This window comes from Salvelinus fontinalis, chromosome 17 (assembly GCF_029448725.1).
Source record: "Salvelinus fontinalis isolate EN_2023a chromosome 17, ASM2944872v1, whole genome shotgun sequence".
In the NCBI taxonomy this organism is placed as follows: Eukaryota; Metazoa; Chordata; class Actinopteri; order Salmoniformes; family Salmonidae; genus Salvelinus; species Salvelinus fontinalis.
Window position 1 is genome coordinate 22,227,847 of NC_074681.1, and position 20,017 is coordinate 22,247,863.

General features: G+C 41.5%; 1 long non-coding RNA gene across 1 annotated transcript; it reads left to right on the top strand.

Moving 5' to 3' along the window:
- The first annotated feature begins 15,864 nt into the window (after positions 1-15,864).
- Positions 15,865-19,935, top strand: LOC129814590 (uncharacterized). Its single transcript, XR_008753326.1, has 3 exons — positions 15,865-15,946; positions 19,386-19,568; positions 19,788-19,935. It is a non-coding gene; the product is annotated as an uncharacterized LOC129814590 (long non-coding RNA).
- The last annotated feature ends 82 nt before the right edge of the window (positions 19,936-20,017 follow it).

Sequence of the window (20,017 nt, forward strand, 5' to 3'; positions counted from 1 at the left end):
ATTAAATTGGACTATAACGGTGGCCACAAACTGTTAGGGCCTACATCAGCCATACCAACACCTTACCAATGTTACACCTGGCTAACAGCAGAGCCTTGTCTGGCAGCGAAACATTTCATTCAGTCTCATTTACTGCTTTTTACAAAAACATAGCTGATATGGCTGACTTGCTTTAACAGATGTGGTTTCTACTGACAACTGAGATGTACAACTATGTCATAAGGGGACGACAAGCAGATCTTTTTTTAAATTTAACTCGGCAAGTCGGTTAAGAACAAATTCTTATTTACAGTGACGGCCTACCCCGGCCAAACCCTTTCCCAGACGACTCTGGGCCAATTGTGCGCCGCCCTATGGGACTCCCAATCACGGCCGGTTGTGATACAGCCTGGAATTGAACCAGGGTCTGTAGTGATGCCTCCAGCAATGAGATGCAATGCCTTAGACCGCTGCGCTACTCGGGAGGCAATCTGTAATTTTGATTAAGACACTAATGAGTGAGCTAGGGCGGACGTAGTCAATAACTATTTGTTCAGCACTTTTGAAATGTACAGCAACAGAATTCTGAACATGGGCCGTTCTTACAGTATTCTCCCTGAACACCAAGTCAAAACCGTAGAATAAATAAAGGGGGCATATAACCAGACAATGAAAAATGTAACAATATAGCATGATGACATAACTCTAAAATAGGCTACATGTGCACCACCAAGTCAGAACAGTAGGCTAAATTATGAGGGGAAAAGGGACCAAATTCTTAGGGTGAGGCACATGGGCTACTAACAGCTTACTACACAACATGCACTTAAGTATACTGTAGCTAAGAAAAGTATACTGTAGTTAAGAAAGTAATACTATCTCCCTAGCATATTACATAATTTATGCAGCAGCATACAATACATTTTTGGACTCCTCTTGTTGTGCTCACTTGAACAGGATGGTGGTGTGGTGGTCCTTCATTTGAAAATGTTGTCATCAAAGTCTGGCATTCTCTGGATTTCTGGCACATTCAAGACAACTGGGAGCACAGAAAAGACAAGGTTGAATCATAACGTTAGCGATCTTCAGGTCGGAGCTTTAGAAAAAGGCCAGAGTTCCCGACTTGGAATTCTGAGTTGGATGACCATTCAAAATGTATTTTCCCTAGTTGGATGGGCATTTCTAATGTAACTATGGCAGTACCCAAGGGGCTTGAATTTAGATTTTGCGGTGACAGGCTCCCCATGAGTGACAGAACACTGAGCCAATCACGGCGGAACTAGAGAACATTACCAACCCCTACACTCCGTATTTTCCGCTGGCTGTCTCACCACCACAGAAATCACTGAGCTAGGCTGAAACACATGCATTTTGGAGCTGCCTTACTCAAAAAAGCAAAAAAGAGACCATGTTTGTCTGCGGTTTTATTAACTCAATGATTATTCATTTTTTACATTGTTTGCAAACTGATACGTGACACGTATTAATGCCAAAATAACATGCAAAACAGGCAAAAATATATTTTTAGGGTTTTTCTCCTTTTCTTTTTAGCTAAACAGGTGGGGCCCTCAATGACAGGTCACCACTAGTTGTGTCTATGTTCATCAGTTGATCTGCCTCTTATTACTTTAAATTAACAAGTTTTCATTTCAATTTGGCAAGTCAGAATTTGAATCTGTCAAGACAAACATTCTGACCATCTAAAATACATTAGAGTAGCCTTTCACTCTGTATATGAGTGCACTGCAGCCTTAGTCAAGACGTATGAGCCATTTGGCACAGGTGGAAGTGCACTCACTATGATTCCACTCACTCTTGTTCAGACCCCACATCAACTTTTCCTCCTCAATCACTACATTACTGTAGAAAGATCTTTTCCCCTGTACTGCATCACAGGTATATTCCCCAGTTCTACATTTGGGGTGCATTTTCCACATTTGTCGTACTAAATGCATGGCTTCAGCTAACGGCTCATGCTCCTACATGGGACCTCCATCTGCAGAACCCAAACAGCCAAGGGCTAACCATGTGAAATAACCAGTGCTTTTTGAGATGAGAGATACTGCTAATTTAAACAGCCTCCTGCCTGCCTGATCCATAGGGCTGCTAGTGAGTATATTGGGAACGTTCAGTTAATGGTGTATTTTGAATACAAAGTGTCTTCTTTTAAAGGAGGCCCTCTCTGTCTCCCCTGAGTATCTCGTGCTGCTCTCCTGATTGAAACTATGAATATTGTGGCAAACTAGGTCAAGGAAGACTAGAAGCTGTGTTTAGGATTATAAGAGGCTGGTTTCAGTATGGGGGGTGAGGGATTTAAGGTCTTTACTTTCACCTCACCCCTCACATAAAAATCATAGAAGACAGAGCATATGGAGATTTTTCACTCTAAAGATGTGCTTAGTATGTTACACTCTAATGTATAGGACCAGTAGTCTGTTCTTTTTGTATCTGTATTATAACAAGAAAACCCTGCTGACATGCATGTCCAGAACCTTATAGCATGTTTTACGAATGCTGTTCTAAGAATAAGGTTTGCTTTCTTTACTTGTGTCTGTATGCCTATGTCTTGGCTCTGTAGCCTATAGCAATTACAGGTTACAGTAGGTCAAAGTGGAGAGATACAATGCCAGACGGTGGTTTTCAGTAAAGGGGTTACCCTTTCTCCTCTACCCTCACAGACAATTATAGATGTGTGAAGAAGACAGGGAAATAATGATTGGGGGTGTGACGGAAGGAGGTCTTTCCGTGTTAATTGTAGGGTCATTTTGGGTCATTACTACATTAATTTGCCAGGCCTACCACTCGGTTGAATTGAGCAGTTTTATTAGTGTATAAAAAAGTGAAACAATTAGTCACAGTGGAAAAATCTGTTGAATGCCATTCAAGGTGGAGTACGAATGAGGTTAACATCCGGAACACACAAGCCTTTGCTTAGTTTGTATCCTTGGAATGACATACAGTACAAGACATACATTTCCATTCACATTTCTGAGAATGACTTACTATATAGTCTAATCTGTCTTTTGAATAATAGATCGTCAAGGTAAAAGGAGAAACTATAATGTAGAATTGTCTCACTCCAGCCTCTCATTTGTTCTCGTTCACTGTCTCTTCAACAGCAAGGCTGTTTAAGAAAACCTCCCTCCCACTCTGCAAGGCAAAGAAGGTAATGGAATGTGTGCATTTCCTATCAACAGAATTTTAATTACAACATTTCTGCAGTGACCTCTTCTCACAGCGTAGTTGTATTTGTACAGTCTAAAAGCCTCCAAGGCTTTCTTTGGAGCTCTATAGACACGTCGCATGTGGATGAGAGGGAATGCGAGAACTTCTGAGGGAAGTTAGTTTGCATACTCTTAGATCTTTAAATGAACAGACTAGAGGTTATAGAGATACAGTGGACACAACCCTAAAATGAGTGACACTCATTTTAGCCATAAGCAACAGTAATATACTGTACTCAGTCTGCACAGGAAAGGAGGAGAGCACAGGATGATATTGCATCACCATGGAGCAATCTAATGTAATGGCTGATGGGGGGGGAAAGGCCCAGACTAGCTTGAAGCCCAATTTAGACGTTCTGTCAATGCAAATACCACAAATACTAAGTTAACAAAAGTTTGTCTCTTTCAAAATGTTACACAGTTACACAGAGTTTGAGGAAAAACAAAGTAACTGTGTTTCAAAAATTATTTAAATGAACTACATTTACAAACACCTTTGCTTTTTTATCTGTGGTTTGTTACGTAAAGATGCATCCAAGTTTTTAAACGGAGTACATAACTTTAAATCAAATATTCACATTGAAAGAGAAAGTTAAATTTTTCCTATTTATGTTTGCTGAATAAATGAGCACCATTTATCCATCTGCTATTGTGTCTATAAATTCCATATGGTAAATTATTGCTTTTTTCTTGTTATAACCACTTGTGAAGCTCATCATAGGATGTAGCCAGCTTGCTTTTAATAATGTTTTTACTCAAATGGCTAGCCAGCTAGTAATGTTCTCTGGTGTGTTTTGTGTTTATTTTGGTTTTGATACCAAAATAACACACACACCGGTAGGTAGCCTAGCGGTTAGCGTGTTTGCCCAGTAACCAATAGATCGCTAGTGATCTATTGGGGGGGGGGGGGGGGGGTGGGGGGGGGGACTCACTGTCCAAGTTTTTGAGGGGAAATAATGGCACTACATTTAGTGTTTCAAACTAAATATCATTCAAGATGACAAATTGAAGAATTGACCACACAGCACAACACAGGAGAGCAAAGAATGTGCCTGTTCATGTACACTGAAAAGCAATTAACCATAAACGGAGTGGAATTTGTCACAAAGCAAACTCTGGTCCAATATCTTCAACCACAAAGAACTCAGAGAATCAGAGAATGCTTTTAACAGTGTGTTTTCCATTAGTACAACAGCTTCTTTTTCTTCAATCACTGTTTCCATTGTTGTGTCAGGAGTTCTATGCAAAGGAGCGCCAGCACAACAAAATCATCACAGTCACAGTCAAAGCCCTGGCAGAATTAAATAGACTTCAAAGTCTTTCCTCACTAAACACTCTGATTATACACCTGAATGAGGAGAGGAGCTAGAGGAGCACTAGGGTCTCCACCTTAATTTACCTCCACAGGACTGACATGAAAAGGAAAAGGCAACCGGCTGTTTGTTTCGACTACTTTTGTTCATGCTGACGTTTCAGATGAGGCAAAGACATGCATTCTCTGCGTGCCTACGTTGCATTCCATGGCTCATTTCACTGAAGATTCATACATAGTCTACTATTAATGGTAAAACGGGTCCGCCGATAGGGCTGCCGTGCTACTAGCTCTTAGGAAACTTTGCAGTTTTTTGTGTTATTTTTTTACATTAGTAGGCCAGGACATTGTTTGTGTTCTTACATACAGCCGGGAAGAACTTTTGGATATCAGAGCAGCGGTAATTTACCAGGATTATGACCAGGAATACGACTTTCCCGAATCGGATCCTTTGTTCGTACCCCCCAGGGCAATTGAACTGATTCCAGAGACTGATTTAAAACACAGCCAGTGGAAAATAAGTAGTGGACATCCAGGCGCACACCACCCACCGCTTCCGAGTATTTTACTCGCTAATGTTCAGTCTCTGGATAATAAAGTTGATGAGCTCAGGGTGAGGATTTCCTTCCAGAGAGATATCAGCGATTGTAGCACTCTGTTTCACGGAAACATGGCTCTCTCGGGATATACTGTCTGAGCCTGCACATCCAGTTGTGTTCTCAGTTCATTGCGCAGACAAGAATAAATATCTCTGTGGTGTATGTTTCATGATTAAATTCTTATGGTGTGATTGAGATGTCGTTTTGTTCACCCGACCTAGAATACCTCACAATTAAATGCAGACCGTATTACCTCCCAAGAGAATTCTCTCCTGTTATAGTCACAGCCGTGTATATTCCCCCTCAAGCCGATACCACGATGGCCCTCAAAGAACTTCACTGGACTTTATGCAAACTGGAAACCACAAATCCTGAGGCCGCATTTTATTGTAGCTGGGGATTTTAACAAAGCAAATTTGAGAAAAACGTTAGCAGTTCTATCAACACTGACTGTAGTACTCGCGCTGCTAAAACACTCAACCACTGCTACTCCAACTTCCGGGATGTCTACAAGAACCTCCCCATCCTCCCTCTGAGTTTATCAGGAAGTGTATAGGAGATTGTACCCACTGATTATTTAAACCTACCCTGAACTAGAAACCATGGATAGATGGCAACATTTGCGCTAAACTGAAAGTGTGAACCATAGAATTTAACCATGGCAAGGTGACTGGGAATATGCCCGAATACAAACAGTGTAGTTATTCCCTCTGTAAGGAAATCAAACAGGCAAAACGTCAGAATTGAGACAAAGCGGAGTTGCAATTCAACAGCTCAGACACGAGATGTATGTGGCAGGGTCTACAGACAATCACAGACTACAAGGGGAAAACCAGCCACGTCGCGGACACTGACACCTTTCTTCCAGACAAGCTGAACACCTTCTTTGCCCACTTTGAGGATAACACAGTGCCACCGACGCGGCCCGCTACCAAGGACTGTGGGCTCTCCTCCTCTATGGCCGACGTGAGTAAGATATTTAAGAGTGTTAACCCTCGCGAGGCTGCTGGCCCAGACGGCATCCATAGCCGCGTCCTCAGAGCATGCGGAGACCAGCTGGCTGGAGTGGTTACGGACATATTCAATCTCTCCCTATCCCAGTCTGCTGTCCCCACATGCTTCAAGATGTCCACCATTGTTCCTGTACCCAAGAAAGCATAGGTAACTGAACTAAATGACTATCACCGTAGCACTCACTTCTCTCATCATGAAGTGCTTTGAGAGACTAGTCAAGGATCATATCACCTCTACCTTACCTGTCACCCTAGACCCACTTCGATTTGCTTACCGCCCCAATAGATCCACAGATGATGCAATTGCGTGCACACTGATCTATCCCATCTGACAAGAGGAATACCTATGTAAGAATGCTGTTCATTGACTATAGCTCAGCATTCAACATCAAAGTACCCTCCAAGCTTATCATTATGCTTGAGGCCCTGGGTCTGAACCCCACCCTTTGCAACGGTGTCCTGGACTTCCTGACGGGTCACCCCCAGGAGTTGAAGGTAGGAAACAACACCTCCCTTTCGCTGACCCTCAACACTGGGGCCCTGCAAGGATGCATGCTCAGACCCTCCTGTACTCCCTGTTCACCCATGATTGCATGGCCACACACGCCTCCAACTCAATCATCAGATGACGTTTGCAGACGACACAACAGTAGCAAGCCTGATTAGGTGAGGGCCCTGGGAGTGTGGTGCAGGAGAACAACCTCTCACCCAACATCAAACAATAAGAGCTGATCATGAACTTCAGGAAACCAAAAAATTAGCACCCCTCCATCCACATTGACTGGACCGCAGCGAAGGTGGAAAGCTTCAAGTTCCCTCAGCGTACACATCACTGACAAACTGAAATGGTCCACCCACACAGACAGTGTGGCGAAGAAGCTCAGGAGGTTGAAATTTGGCTTGGCTCCTAAAACCCTCAAACTTTTACAGATGTACAATTGAGAGCATCCTGACGGGCTGTATCACCGCCTGGTACAGCAACTGCACCGTCCACAACTGCAGGGCTCTCCAGAGGGTGGTGCGGTCTGCCCAACGCATTACCGGGGGCAAACTACCTGCCCTCCAGGACACCTACAGCACCAGGTGTCACAGAAAGGACAAAAATATCATCAAGGACAATAACCACTCAAGCCACTGCCTGTTCACCCCGCTATCATCCAGAAGGCGAGGTCAGTACAGGTGCATCAAAGCTGGGACAGAGACTGAAAAACAGCTTCCTTATCAAGGTCATCAGACTGTTAAATAGCCATCACTAGCACGTTAGAGGCTAATGCCCTATTTAGATAGACTTGAAATCACTGGCCACTTTAATAATAGAACACTAGTCACTTTAATGTTTACATATTTTGCATTACTCATCTCATGTGTATATACTGTATTCTATCCTATTCTACTGTATCTTAGTCTATGCCACTCTGACATTGCTCTTCCAAATATTTATGTATTCTTAATTCCATTCCTTTACTTTGATGTGTGTGTGTGTATTGTCGTGAAATTGTTAGATATTACTTCTTAGATATTACTGCACTGTTGAAGCTAGAAAAATAAGCATTTCGTTACACCCGCAAAAACATCTGCTAAACACGTGTATGTGACAAATAAAATGTGATATCTTTAGATCTCTCCAGATAAAGGTCAAAGGACATCTCAGATTCAGTGCTCTGACTGGACAAAGATAACAATTCCTGATTTTTGTTTAGATGTTGCCCTCAAGTAAATTCCCTTTTACTGAAACAGTGAGTTGCATGTTCTCAAGAGTCAGATGCATTTAACAAGGGTCTTTTTACTTTAATTCTTTCCACTCAATGATCTTTACAAGGGAGTGTTTCCATTTTTACAAGGGACTTTGACAATGCTTGTTATATCCCTTAACAACATCAGTGAGTAAGAGTTTGACACGTGACCGTGGTGGGATTTTAAACCAACAATGGGTGAGTTCTAGCTTCTGTTGCTAGAACTTGCAAAATTCTGACTGGATCACGTAACGAACCAAAGCGTCCGTTGCTATGCTGGTTGCTTGGCTCTATTTTACCTCGTAGTGGTAGCGAAGGAAGGAGGACGAGGGCAGTTCTAGTTCTATTTCACCTCTTAAACGCTCGCTCAGTTCGCGCAAAGTTATTACCTTAGAATAGCCCTTATGCACATTCCATGATCAAACGTTCCAAACACACTTCCTACCGGTGTGTCAATTTCCGGTGGCGCATACTTAAGAACGGATGTCAGTCTAGTTATCAACGATATAACGATATAACGTTACTACCACTATCTCGCAGTTTTTTTTTCTAGGTGTCATCGGGACTTGCCTCAAATTAATATTCATGATGTACATCAAATTGTTAAATCAGCCTCAGATTCCAGCTAGCAAGAATGAAAATGGGTTCAAGATGTATATAGGAAGCTACATAGACAACTATGAAGATGAGTACGAAGTCAGTGACAGATCTAACGTTAGCTAACAACAATCATATTAGCTAGCTAATTGAACTAGTAACTGTAGCTAGCTAGTTACTTCGTAAAATTATGTGACGTTGACAGAATCTACCTGAGTGTGTGTATTTTCGTTAGCAAGGTTATGCTTGCTAGCTATATTTGAAAGCTAAAAATAATTGTTATTCATGTCTTCTACACAGTATCTAACAAAGATACATTGACAGGGGAGATCACCGTGAGGGCTGCCTGTCACAGGTCCATGAGGAAGAGTGAAAAGCCGCACAGCTTGAGAGTAGGGAACGGTTATAGATAGCGACTAGGGACCTTGTTAAACATCTCCTGTGAGACACTGTCATCATGGTCAAAATGTGTTGGAGACAGTGTCAACGTTTAATCTTATCAGTAGATAGATATTAATGATGGGTCCCAATCCCAATTTAGAATTGCCCACTTAACAGGTTATTTGGTAACGATCTGTTGACGTAGTGTTTTGTAATTTTGTTACTGAGACACAATGTACTCCTGTATAGTTAAATGAGCCCCTAGTTAAGACTAGACACTATGTTAATTGTTATTTATGGGCTGCATTCAGGCCAAAGAGTTCAACCTTGATTTCATTAGACCAGAGAATCTTGTCTTTAGGGGACTTTTGGCAAACACCAAGCAGGCTGTCATGTGCCTTTCACTGAGGAGTGGCTTCCGTCTGGCCACTCGACCATAAAGGCCTAATTGGTGGAGTGCTGCAGAGATGGATGTCCTTCTGGAAGGTTCTCCCATCTCCGCAGATGAGCTCTGTCAGAGTGATCATCGGGTTCTTGGTCAGCTCCCTGACCAAGGCCCTTCTCCCCCGATTGCTCAGTTTGGCCTGGCGGCCAGCTCTAAGAGTCTTGGTGGTTCCAAACTTCTTCCATTTTAAGAATGATGGAGGACTTCAATGCTGCAGAAATGTTTTGGTACCCTTCCCCAGAGCTGTGCCTCGACACAATCCTGTCTCGGCACTCTACGGACAATTCCTTTGACCTCATGGCTTGGTTTTTGCTCTGACATGCACTGTCAACTGTGGGACATTATATAGACAGGTGTGTGCTTTTCCAAATCATGTCCAATCAATTGAATTTACCACAGGTGGACTCCAATCAAGTTGTAGAAACATCAAGGATGATCAATGAAAACAGGATGCACCTGAGCTTAATTTCAAGTCTCATAGCAAAGGGTCTGAATACTTATGTAAATATGGTATTTTTTGTTGTTGTTATTTTTAATACATTTGCAAAAATGTACGTTTTGCCTCGCAATTGTTATTTACCAGCTCTTTCATTATTTATTACTTTTATTTCAAAAACTTTTGTAGGTATTTTTCTTAAATGCATTGATGGTTAAGGGCTTGTAAGTAAGCATTTCACTGTAAGGTCTACACATGTTGTATTTGGCGCATGTGAGAAATAAAATTTTATTTGACAAACATTGGCAGTAGAATGGCCTTACTGAATAGCTCAGTGACTTTCAATGTGGCATCATCATAGGATGCCACCTTTCCAACAAGTCACTTTGTCAAATTTCTGCCCTGATAGAGCTGCCTGATCAATTGTAACTGCTGTTATTGTGAAGTGGAAATGTCTAGGAGCACAACAGCTCAGCCTCAAAGTGGTAGGCCACACAAGCTCACAGAACAGGACCGCCGATTGCTGAAATGCGTAGCACATGTAAATCGTCTGTCCACGGTTGCAACATTCACTACCGATCTCCAAACTGCCTCTGGAAGCAACTTCAGCACAAGAACTGTTAGTCAGGATCTTCATGAAATGGGTTTCCATGGCTGAGCAGCTGCACACAAGCCTAAGATCACAATGCCAAGAGCCAACTGGAGTGGTGTAAAGTTCGCCGCCGTTGGACTCCGGAGCAGTGGAAATGCGTTCTCTGGAGTGATGTATCACGCTTCACCATCTGGCAGTTCGTTGGACAAATCTGGGTTTGGGGGATGCCAGGAGAACGCTACCTTCTCAAATGCATAGTGCCAACTGTAAAGTTCGGTGGAGAAGGAATAATGGTCTGGGGCTGTTTTTCATGGTTCGGGCTATGCGTCTTAGTTCCAGTGAAGGGTAATCTTAACATTACAGCATACAATGATATTCTAGACAGTTCTGAACTTCCAACTTGTGGCAACAGTTTGGGGAAGGCCCTTTCCTGTTTCAGCATGACAATTCCCCCGTGCACAAAGCGAGGTCTATACAGAAGTGGTTTGTTGAGATTGGTGTGGAAGAACCCTGACCTTAAACCCATCTATCACCTTTGGGATGAATTGGAACGCTGACTGCGAGCCAGGCCTAATCGCCCAACATCAGTGCCCAACTTTCCAAATGCTCTTGTGGCTGAATGGAAACAAGTTCCCACAGCAATGTTCCAACATCTAGTGGAAAGCCTTCCCAGAAGAGTGGAGGCTGTTTATAGTAGCAAACTTAAAATGTTGTTTTCCCCTAACAGTCTTAAAAGCTTTGCGTGTGTGTGTGTGCATACATGTAAAGTGATAATATCAAGATAATATATACATCAGGGGCTCCGTACCCACCTGCAGGCTTTCGCTCCTCTCTAATCTAGCACATAGGATTCTACTAATTAGCTTCTCACCAGGACCTCAGCTGAATCAGATGTGTTAAAACAGGGTGGGGAAGAAAGCCTGCATACCCAGTAGCTCTCCATGAAGGCATTAACCACCCCTGTTGTAGATGGGGGGGTTTATATTTATTGGTACAATATAGTCGGTGTACAGAGATGTTATAATGAAGTTGTCCACCCCTTCTGGTTTGAGTCTATGCCTTTTGTCTCTAACGATTTACCTCATTATGAGACACAAAAGTACCAAATATACTCTAGCTGAGTGGGCCTCTGTGTTGTATATGTAGAGATCTAAAACAAATGCCATTAAAAAGTAGTTCAGAAAACGATCGGTTCACTTTCCCAACTAATCCATATGGTTCGGAAGCAGTTTTCTTACAACAAGCCATTATTTAAAACATTTGTATTTCATATTTTGAAGCTTTAGCAGCAGTTAGTTCCTCTCAATCAATTCTGCTCTCCGTCAGGTACAGTATCAGAGCTGCTTACGGAACAAAGAGTGTTGCTGATGCTATGCTTTGACTCAGTTAGGGATTGATTGTGTACATTGACCATTGCCGATAATGGAGAGAGTTGTTGTTATTGGCAGGGCAAGGTGGGAGCGCATGGATCGGTGTAGTTATAGAGGACAGTCAGATGAGAGGAATGAGAATTGTATCTAGGCTGGCTGTGTAATAAGGGGTTCTCAATTGAACAGATTTCTATGAGAATGGGACTCCAATGAAAGGCTGCCTCAATAGAGGTCAATGATCCATGCATGATTACGTGCTATTATCTTTCGATTTCTCTAATGAAGCTAGAGTCACAAAACAAAGTTATGCCCTACTGCATACTACATAATGTCTTTGAAATTCATTGGTCATACACAGTAGGAGATAATACATTGGACATGAGACAAAACAATCCCTTTCGCAACTGCTGTGACAGGATACTTCCTTGATGTAAGATAAGGAATGTATTATCCCACACAGAAACCATTTAGACGAAGTACAATAGTACAAAACGTTCTGAAACGTACAGTAATAAATCAGGGTTTTGTCTTGTTTGGGGAGGACACATTCATTTGACAAATATTAATCAATTTCCTGCGCTACTCTGTAGCATGACTGTTCAGGCGGTTAATGAACTACTCTTTTTCTCCAGTATCTCTCCTGTATGAGAGAACTTGCCTCTACTTTGGGCAGCCCCACAGGCACAACTCTAGGTGTATCAAAGGTGTTCACTGTTAAAACAGGACAAAGATCAATACCTGCCTATCATGTCCATATTTCAACGACCAGACTTTGTTTGAAGTAGTAGTAGACCATGCGGTTCTCAAAAGTGGATTTTTAAGTCAGCATCTCTGATTTGTCAATTTCAAAAGTTGGTGTTTTTCTCCTAAATGTGTTTATATAGTACGTTATATCAAATTCTGCATGTGGTTTATTCTACACTGAGTACACAACATTAACAACACCTGCTTTGGCCTTACTCTTATGGTTTTTGTTGTCCTTGATGTCTTGTTTTTTGCTTTGTTGTTTTCTGTTTTCCTTTGTCTTTCTCTTTTGTTGATTTTGTTGGTGGAATTATTATATTTTTCCTTGGGGGGGTGGGGTCTCAGATGGTTGAGTGGTTAAAACTAATCCAGGTGCAGGCTATGATCCCTTATTGATGTCACTTGTTAAATCCACTTCAATCAGTGTGGATGAAGGGGAGGAGACAGGTTAAATATAAATTTTTAAGCCTTGAGACAATTGTGACATGGATTTTGTATGTGTGAAATTCAGAGGGTGAATGGGCAAGAAAAAAGATTGAAGTGCCTTTGAACGGGGTATGGTAGTAGGTACCGTTTGTGTCAAACTGCAACGTTGCTGGATTTTTCACACCCAAAGGACATCCAGCCAACTTGGCACAACAATGGGAAGCATAGTCAGCATCCCTGTGGAACGCATTTGACACGAATTGAGACTGTTCTGAGGGGAAAAGGGTGAAGGTGTTCCTAATGTTTATTATAAAACTGGTTGTTTGGATCCTGGATGCAGATTGGACGAGCAGCGTTCCAAGCCGTGCTGTATTGGCCAAAGACACAACTATAGCTGCTAACAGTTCAATCTGAAAATGATCACTGCGCCTCCATCAGAATTGTCACGCCCTGGCCTTAGTATTCTTTGTTTTCTTTATTATTTTAGTTAGGTCAGGGTGTGACATGGGGAATGTTTGTGTTTTGTTGGTTTTGGGTGTTTCTATGGTAAAGGGGTTGTTGGGTGTAGTATATGGGTTTGTGTTGAGTACATGTGTCTAGCGTTGTCTATGTATGTTTAGTTGTCTAGGAGAGTCTATGGTTACCTGAATGAGTTCCCAATTTAGAGACAGCTGATTTCGGTTGTCTCTGATTGGGAGCCTTATTTAGGGTAGCCATAGGCTTTCATTTGTTGTGAGTAGTTGTCTATGTGATACGTTTGTAGCCAGTGTGTGCACATCGTTGTTTAGCTTCACGATCGTTTTCTTGTTTTGTTTAGTGTTTAAGTGTTTTTGTTTCGTTTGCCTTCTTCGTTAATAAAAAGGAGATGGCTTATTTTCCTAAAGCTGCGTTTTGGCCCGTCAATCCACCACACGATCGTGACAAGAATATCATGTTCATGTTGCTTTCCGAATCATCTCTTGTATTTATCTCAACTCGTACATTATTTCCCTTTGCTTCCAGCATAGCATTTAGTTTGGTACAGCGGGTGTTAATAAAGCCTCGCTGTCTGCCTGTTGGACCTCGGAAACAATGTTTCCTTTTGAATTTCGATCTCTGTGGACAAGAGCATGTTTTTAACCCAAACTAAATCATGAATTACCGTCATTATCATGGAAATATCCAAGTAAATGCCAGTAGAAAAAAATAATGAACATGCAGCTAGTCATTGAACCGGTTAAGTTCAATGTTTTTGACGTGACTGAGTTAGCTGAGAGAGCTAGCAAGTGACAAAGTTATTCAGCCTGCATAGCAACCGTCAGTGGACGCCAGCAAAAAACGTAATTCAATTGTTGCCCGCAGTACAGTTAGTCACTAACACTCTAGATAACATGAAAACCTAACCAGCTCTGCTAAAGAGAGTAAAATGGTCAGAGTGAGGTGTTCTCTCATATGTGTCTGCAAGTTGCTAGTAAGCTAGCCAACTTTAGCCAGTTAGCTTGGGTACTTGACTGCCATTGAGGTCAGAACGGATCAACCCTTGGCCAGAGTGTCCAGTGTGCGCTCTGAACGCCCCGAGAGCGAAACTCTACATTTACAAAACAGGCAATTTGACCACGCTCTGAATTGACGAACGACCCAGAGTGCACTCTAATACACTGGAGGCAATTTAGGAACGCACACTATATCTTATGGTGGAAGAATGAAATTGTATGACTTGACTTAGGAAAATATGTAAAATGTTGGTAACAGTTTTATAAAAGCAATAAGGCACGCCAGGCAGTGCTGAATCATGAATACAGTCACAGGTAAATGTGACTGTACTCATGATACAGCACTGCCTGGCGTGCCTTATTGCTTACGTATCCTCAGTGTATATCTCAATCCAACAGTGTTTGTATTCTGTAACTCAATTTGATTGTGCTACAGTTCCAGGGCATCACCATTCAAACACCTGGTCTTGATATGTTGGCCATCTGCTGTAGGCAGTGGTTTCTGAGCCAATACTATTTGCACATGGCAGTTCAGTAGACTAAAACACATTCATGAGGCCTATATAGGCCTAACCCATACCAGAACACACAGCAGTTCAGTTTCACATTGATTTTCAACTGTCACAGCACTGCCAAGCAGATAGGACAACAGCTACCCACTGGGCTAGGCCACAACTCAGGATGACTACACGGTTCGCTGGTGATGAAACCTCCATCCACTCCCCATTACACATGAGACATTCATGTAGAAATGAAGATTAATGGCAAGAAGATAGATGGCAGTCCACCAGCATCCTTCCATCTACGAATCACACAATCAATAAAAAGAGAGTGAACTGAACACACAATCAATGGAGATATAGAGGGAACAAGTGAGGCCTGGCTGAGTTAGCATCCACACAGCAGGACTGACCACTTGCAATTAGAGGAGACGTTATTAATATACATGAGCTGGAATCTTAACTGGACAGATATTGACTCCAAGGCTGGCAGATAACATAGTAGCTGTAAAATATTTTCTCTGAAAATGAGGGCACTGTTTTGATATTGAACCTTAGGGCAGCCCAAGCACACAGTGTAGCACAGGGTGTTTAGCAGTTACTTCTCTATAGGTATTAACTAAATAACAGTATCAGAGGCTGTGGGCTGAATGTCTAACAGGTATCATTCCCTTACTGATGAATAATAAATGGGAGTAAAACAAAATAAACATTGCCAGAAAATGTCAGTTTCACTTTCTGAACAGAGGAGCCTTTTTATAAACTATGATAATTCATAAAAAGTCCCTATTTAATTGTAAACATACACAATCATATGGAGAGCATACAGTACATTAAAGAGATCCCTTTGAAGTTTTGAAATGACTTGAACGTTTTCCAAAGATACGGTGCGCAGAAAATAACATTAAGAAGTTGTTCCAAGCCTTGTAGATCTGAATAAGAGCCAATGACTCTTGTGAGTGAATGATGTTTGAAGCTGTTAAACATTAGGTAATTTCCAAACTTCCTCATGTTGACAGTGAAAGTGAAAACTAACTTGTCAGGGGATTTGCCGTGTTGTATTTATACTTGTCAATTCATTTTCAATCATTAGTTACAATTCACTAAGCGGATTGTACAGGTGGTAAGTGGATTTTTTTATTTAAATATGGATTTAATGTTGAGGGGAAAAGACAATGTACTGCTAAAATACTGCTTGTTTGTTTCTGTGAATGTGAGAGAGAGATGAGGGAGCCTTAGACTGGCATCACCATTTTAAAAGGTCTTTGTTATCTAAAATGTTTAAAGGTATATGCATGTGTGGTTTGGATGTAGTGCACTAGTACATTGTCATGCATAGCGATCTAGCAGTTTAGGTGTTCCTGACCATAATTGTTTGCTATCAAGTTGATTGGGCAGGTTTAAGCCAGGTGTGGTAAGTTAGCGAATTAACGTGTAGTTCACCCATGCTTTCAGTCTCCCTATATAGTAGTTCTATTTGATGTAGCTCTGTCTTTTAAAGTAAAATGTACATGACTAAATATGGACATTTTCAACTAATGAATGAAATTGACTTATGTTTTCCATAGTGTTACCTGGTCTAATTAAAAAATATATTCTAATTAAATGCTCATTCTCATTGGTTAATAAGTGTGGGTGGGATTGAGGAGCAAAGGGATAAATGCTGTCCTTTTCTCTCAGCTCAGGGTTAAATACCAATTGACAATGTGCTCAGTAGCAGTTTGTAGTGTACAGGCAGTTGATTTAGGCTGTTCTGGTAGACTCTCTTTAGTAGAAAAAGAAACGCACCCCTATTTAGGCGAGGTGCTGGCTAGCGGAGTAGAAAACTTGTCTGCTTTATATTGGCATCGAACATGTTACCCTCCCTAGGAGAGGGGGTGACCTTGATAATCTATTGTTAAAACGAGAGGCTGCTTGGATCTTTAACTTAAAGACCGTTGCTCCCTTCGGTCTCAATGTGGACTTTGATCTGAAGCCATTCTTGTGATTGTTGTGATTGTTGTGACTTTGCCATTGTGGTTGTTTGTAGGCTTGTGTGGTCTTAAGTGAGTCTGATCGTATGCTATCCATTTGTATTTATTGTATGCTGCTCTTTCTATTCCATTTTAATATTTGAGAAATTAACCAATGATATTAGGCCACTCTTGGCCATGATTACAGACACCTGTGTGTCTTGACAGTATATATAAACGAGTCAAACGTGTCTGTGATTGTACCCTGATGAAGACAGCTTCCCTGTCGAAACGTTGGTAAATTTAAATATTTTTGCATCTGACCTCCTAGAGTGTGCGGCTCTCCTTTATTTTTAAGACTCTCTTTAGTCCCAGTAAGGGGAGAGTTGGGCTCTGTTTAGAACTGGAAAAGGGATCATCTGTATTTATGATATTTAGCATTTAGGCCCAGTCTTAGCTGCAGTAGGAACAGTATTGAGGGGCTGAGCTTTACATTCGCTGTCATTTTTTAGTTTTCATATCCTGAATGTTGCTGCTATGGATAAGTGTTTTCTAGACAAGCCATGTATCCTGAAATACTGCATCTGTAATAAATTCAAGGATTGTTTTTGTACAATCATGGGTCCTCCTCATTCATACCTGTCACCTCCCTTGGCTACTCTGGGTCAGCTATTCTATAAAGAGAGAGAACATTTTGCGGTCACATTCTAATGCATTATTACTTCAACGCTTCATGACACTACCATTTATAATGCCTGGCACGTTCTGTAAAAATACAGTACCAGTCAGAAGTTTGGACACCTACTCATTCAAGGGTTTTTCTTTATTTCCAACATTGTAGAATAATAGTGAAGACATCAAAACTATGAAAAAACACATATGGAATTATGTAGTAACCAAAAAAGTGTTAAACAAATCAAAATATATTTTATATTCTTCAAAGTAGCCAGCCTTTGCCTTGATGACAGCTTTGCATATTCTTGGCATTCTCTCAACCATCTTAACCTGGAATGCTTTTCCAACAGTCTTGAAGGAGTTTCCACATATGCTGAGCACTTGTTGGCTGCTTTTCCTTCATTCTGCGCTCCAACTCATCCCAAACCATCTCAATTGAGTTGAGGTCGGGTGATTGTGGAGGCCAGGTCATCTGATGCAGCACTCCATCACTCTCCTTCTTGGTCAAAAAGCCCTTACACAGTCTGGAGGTGTGCTGGGTCATTGTCCTGTTGAAAAAACAAATGATAGTCCCACTAAACGCAAACCAGATGGGATGGCGTATCGCTGCAGAATGCTGTGGTAGCTATGCTGGCTAAGTGTGCCTTGAATTCTAAATACATCACTGATGGTAAAATAACGGTAAAAAAAAAAAAAAAAAAAATAGTGTCACCAGCAAAGCACCCCCACACCACCTCCTATATGCTTCATGGTGGGAACCACACATGCAGAGATCATCCGTTCACCTACTCTGTCTCACAAAGACATGGCGGCTGGAACCAAATATCTCAAATTTGGACTCATCAGACCAAAGGACAGATTTCCACAGGTCTAATGTCCATTGGTTGTGTTTCTCGGCCCAAGCAAGTCTCTTCTTCTTATTGGTGTTCTTTAGTAGTGGTTTCTTTGCGGCAATTCAACCATGAAGGCCTGATTCATGCAGTCTCCTCTGAACAGTTGATGAGATGTGTCTGTTACTTGAACTCTGTGAAGCATTTATTTGGGCTGCAAATTCTGAGGCTGGTAACTGTAATGAACTTATCCTCTGCAGAGAGAACTCTGGGTCTTCCTTTCCTGTGGCTGTTCTCATGAGAGCCAGTTTCATCATAGCGCTTGATGGTTTTAGCGACTGCACTTGAAGAAACTTTCAAAGGTCTTGACATTTTCCGGATTGACTGACATTCATGTCTTAAAATTAATGATGGACTGTTGTTTAACTTTTAACAATGCATACCTGTTAATTGAAATGCATTCCAAATGACTACCTCATGAAGCTGGTTGAGAGAATGCCAAGATTGTGCAAAGCTGTCATCCAGGCAAAGGGTGGCTACTTAGAAGAAACTCAAATATAAAATATATTTTGATTTGTTTAACACTTTGTTTGGTTACTACCTGATTCCATATGTGTTATTTCATAGTTTTGATATCTTCACTATTATTCTACAATGTTAAAAATAGTAAAATAAAGAAAAACCCTGGAATGAGTAGGTGTGCAAACTTTTGTGTGGTATTGTAGGTCTGACTGTCAGAGAAAGCATAATGACTAGGTGTATGTGTTTCAGAGATAGGTACTGTACATGGATGACAATACAAATGTGATATTAATTCAAAGCTAATGAGGATAAAACATGATAGAAAGGGTCTCTGTGCCTATACATTTACAGTGCATTTACATTGATTTAGTGAGAAATCCAACCTGTCTCTGACTCCCTGGCAACTGTCACTTATCCATTGTTGATCTGTTATGATGTAATCCTGATTTGAATGCAAATAGTCTGGGTACACCTGGAATGAGTTAATATTTCACAGACCAGTAAACTCTAAAGTCTAGTAGCATTCTGGTTGGGGACTTCCAGTAAACAGGTGGTGGTTTCCTCCTTATTTTCCTCCCTCCAGGTTGGCAGAGTTGGGATGAATGGGAAGTGTGTGTTCTTCATCAATGGAGCCTGTGGGAGCTATGAGTAATATATGGGATGCTGCAGAGGGATCGTTGGACAGCTGCTCAGAGGAGGACTATGACTGTCCCATATGTCAGGATGTCCTGAAAACCCCCATCAGGACCAGGAACTGCAGACATGTGTAAATATACAAAACCATAACCCATAGTCAGGCCAAGGCATAGCCCAGGTCAAATGATCAAATAATCCTCAAAATGGCTGGCTCAGCTCAGTACTTTAGTTGCCAGATGTCTGTGATATTACAACAACAAAAAAGTCTTAGCCAACTCATTGGGATATATCCTATAGCCTACAATAAAATGCAACATTTATTAAACAATAACCATCTCTGTCTTCCCAGGTTCTGTAAAAACTGCTTCCGCCTGGCTGTGAGGGCCCAGGGGCCACACTGTCCCCTGTGCAGGGGCCCCGTATCGGAGACTGAAAAGAGAGCAATAGATGTCCAGCAGCAGATGAGGGAGAGGAAAGGACAGTGCAGGGCCTGTGGTACTACGGTAGCAGACACTATTTATTACACTTTGTTTATAATGAGCTTAAATGTTTACACTTCAATGTTTTACCTGTGTGGAG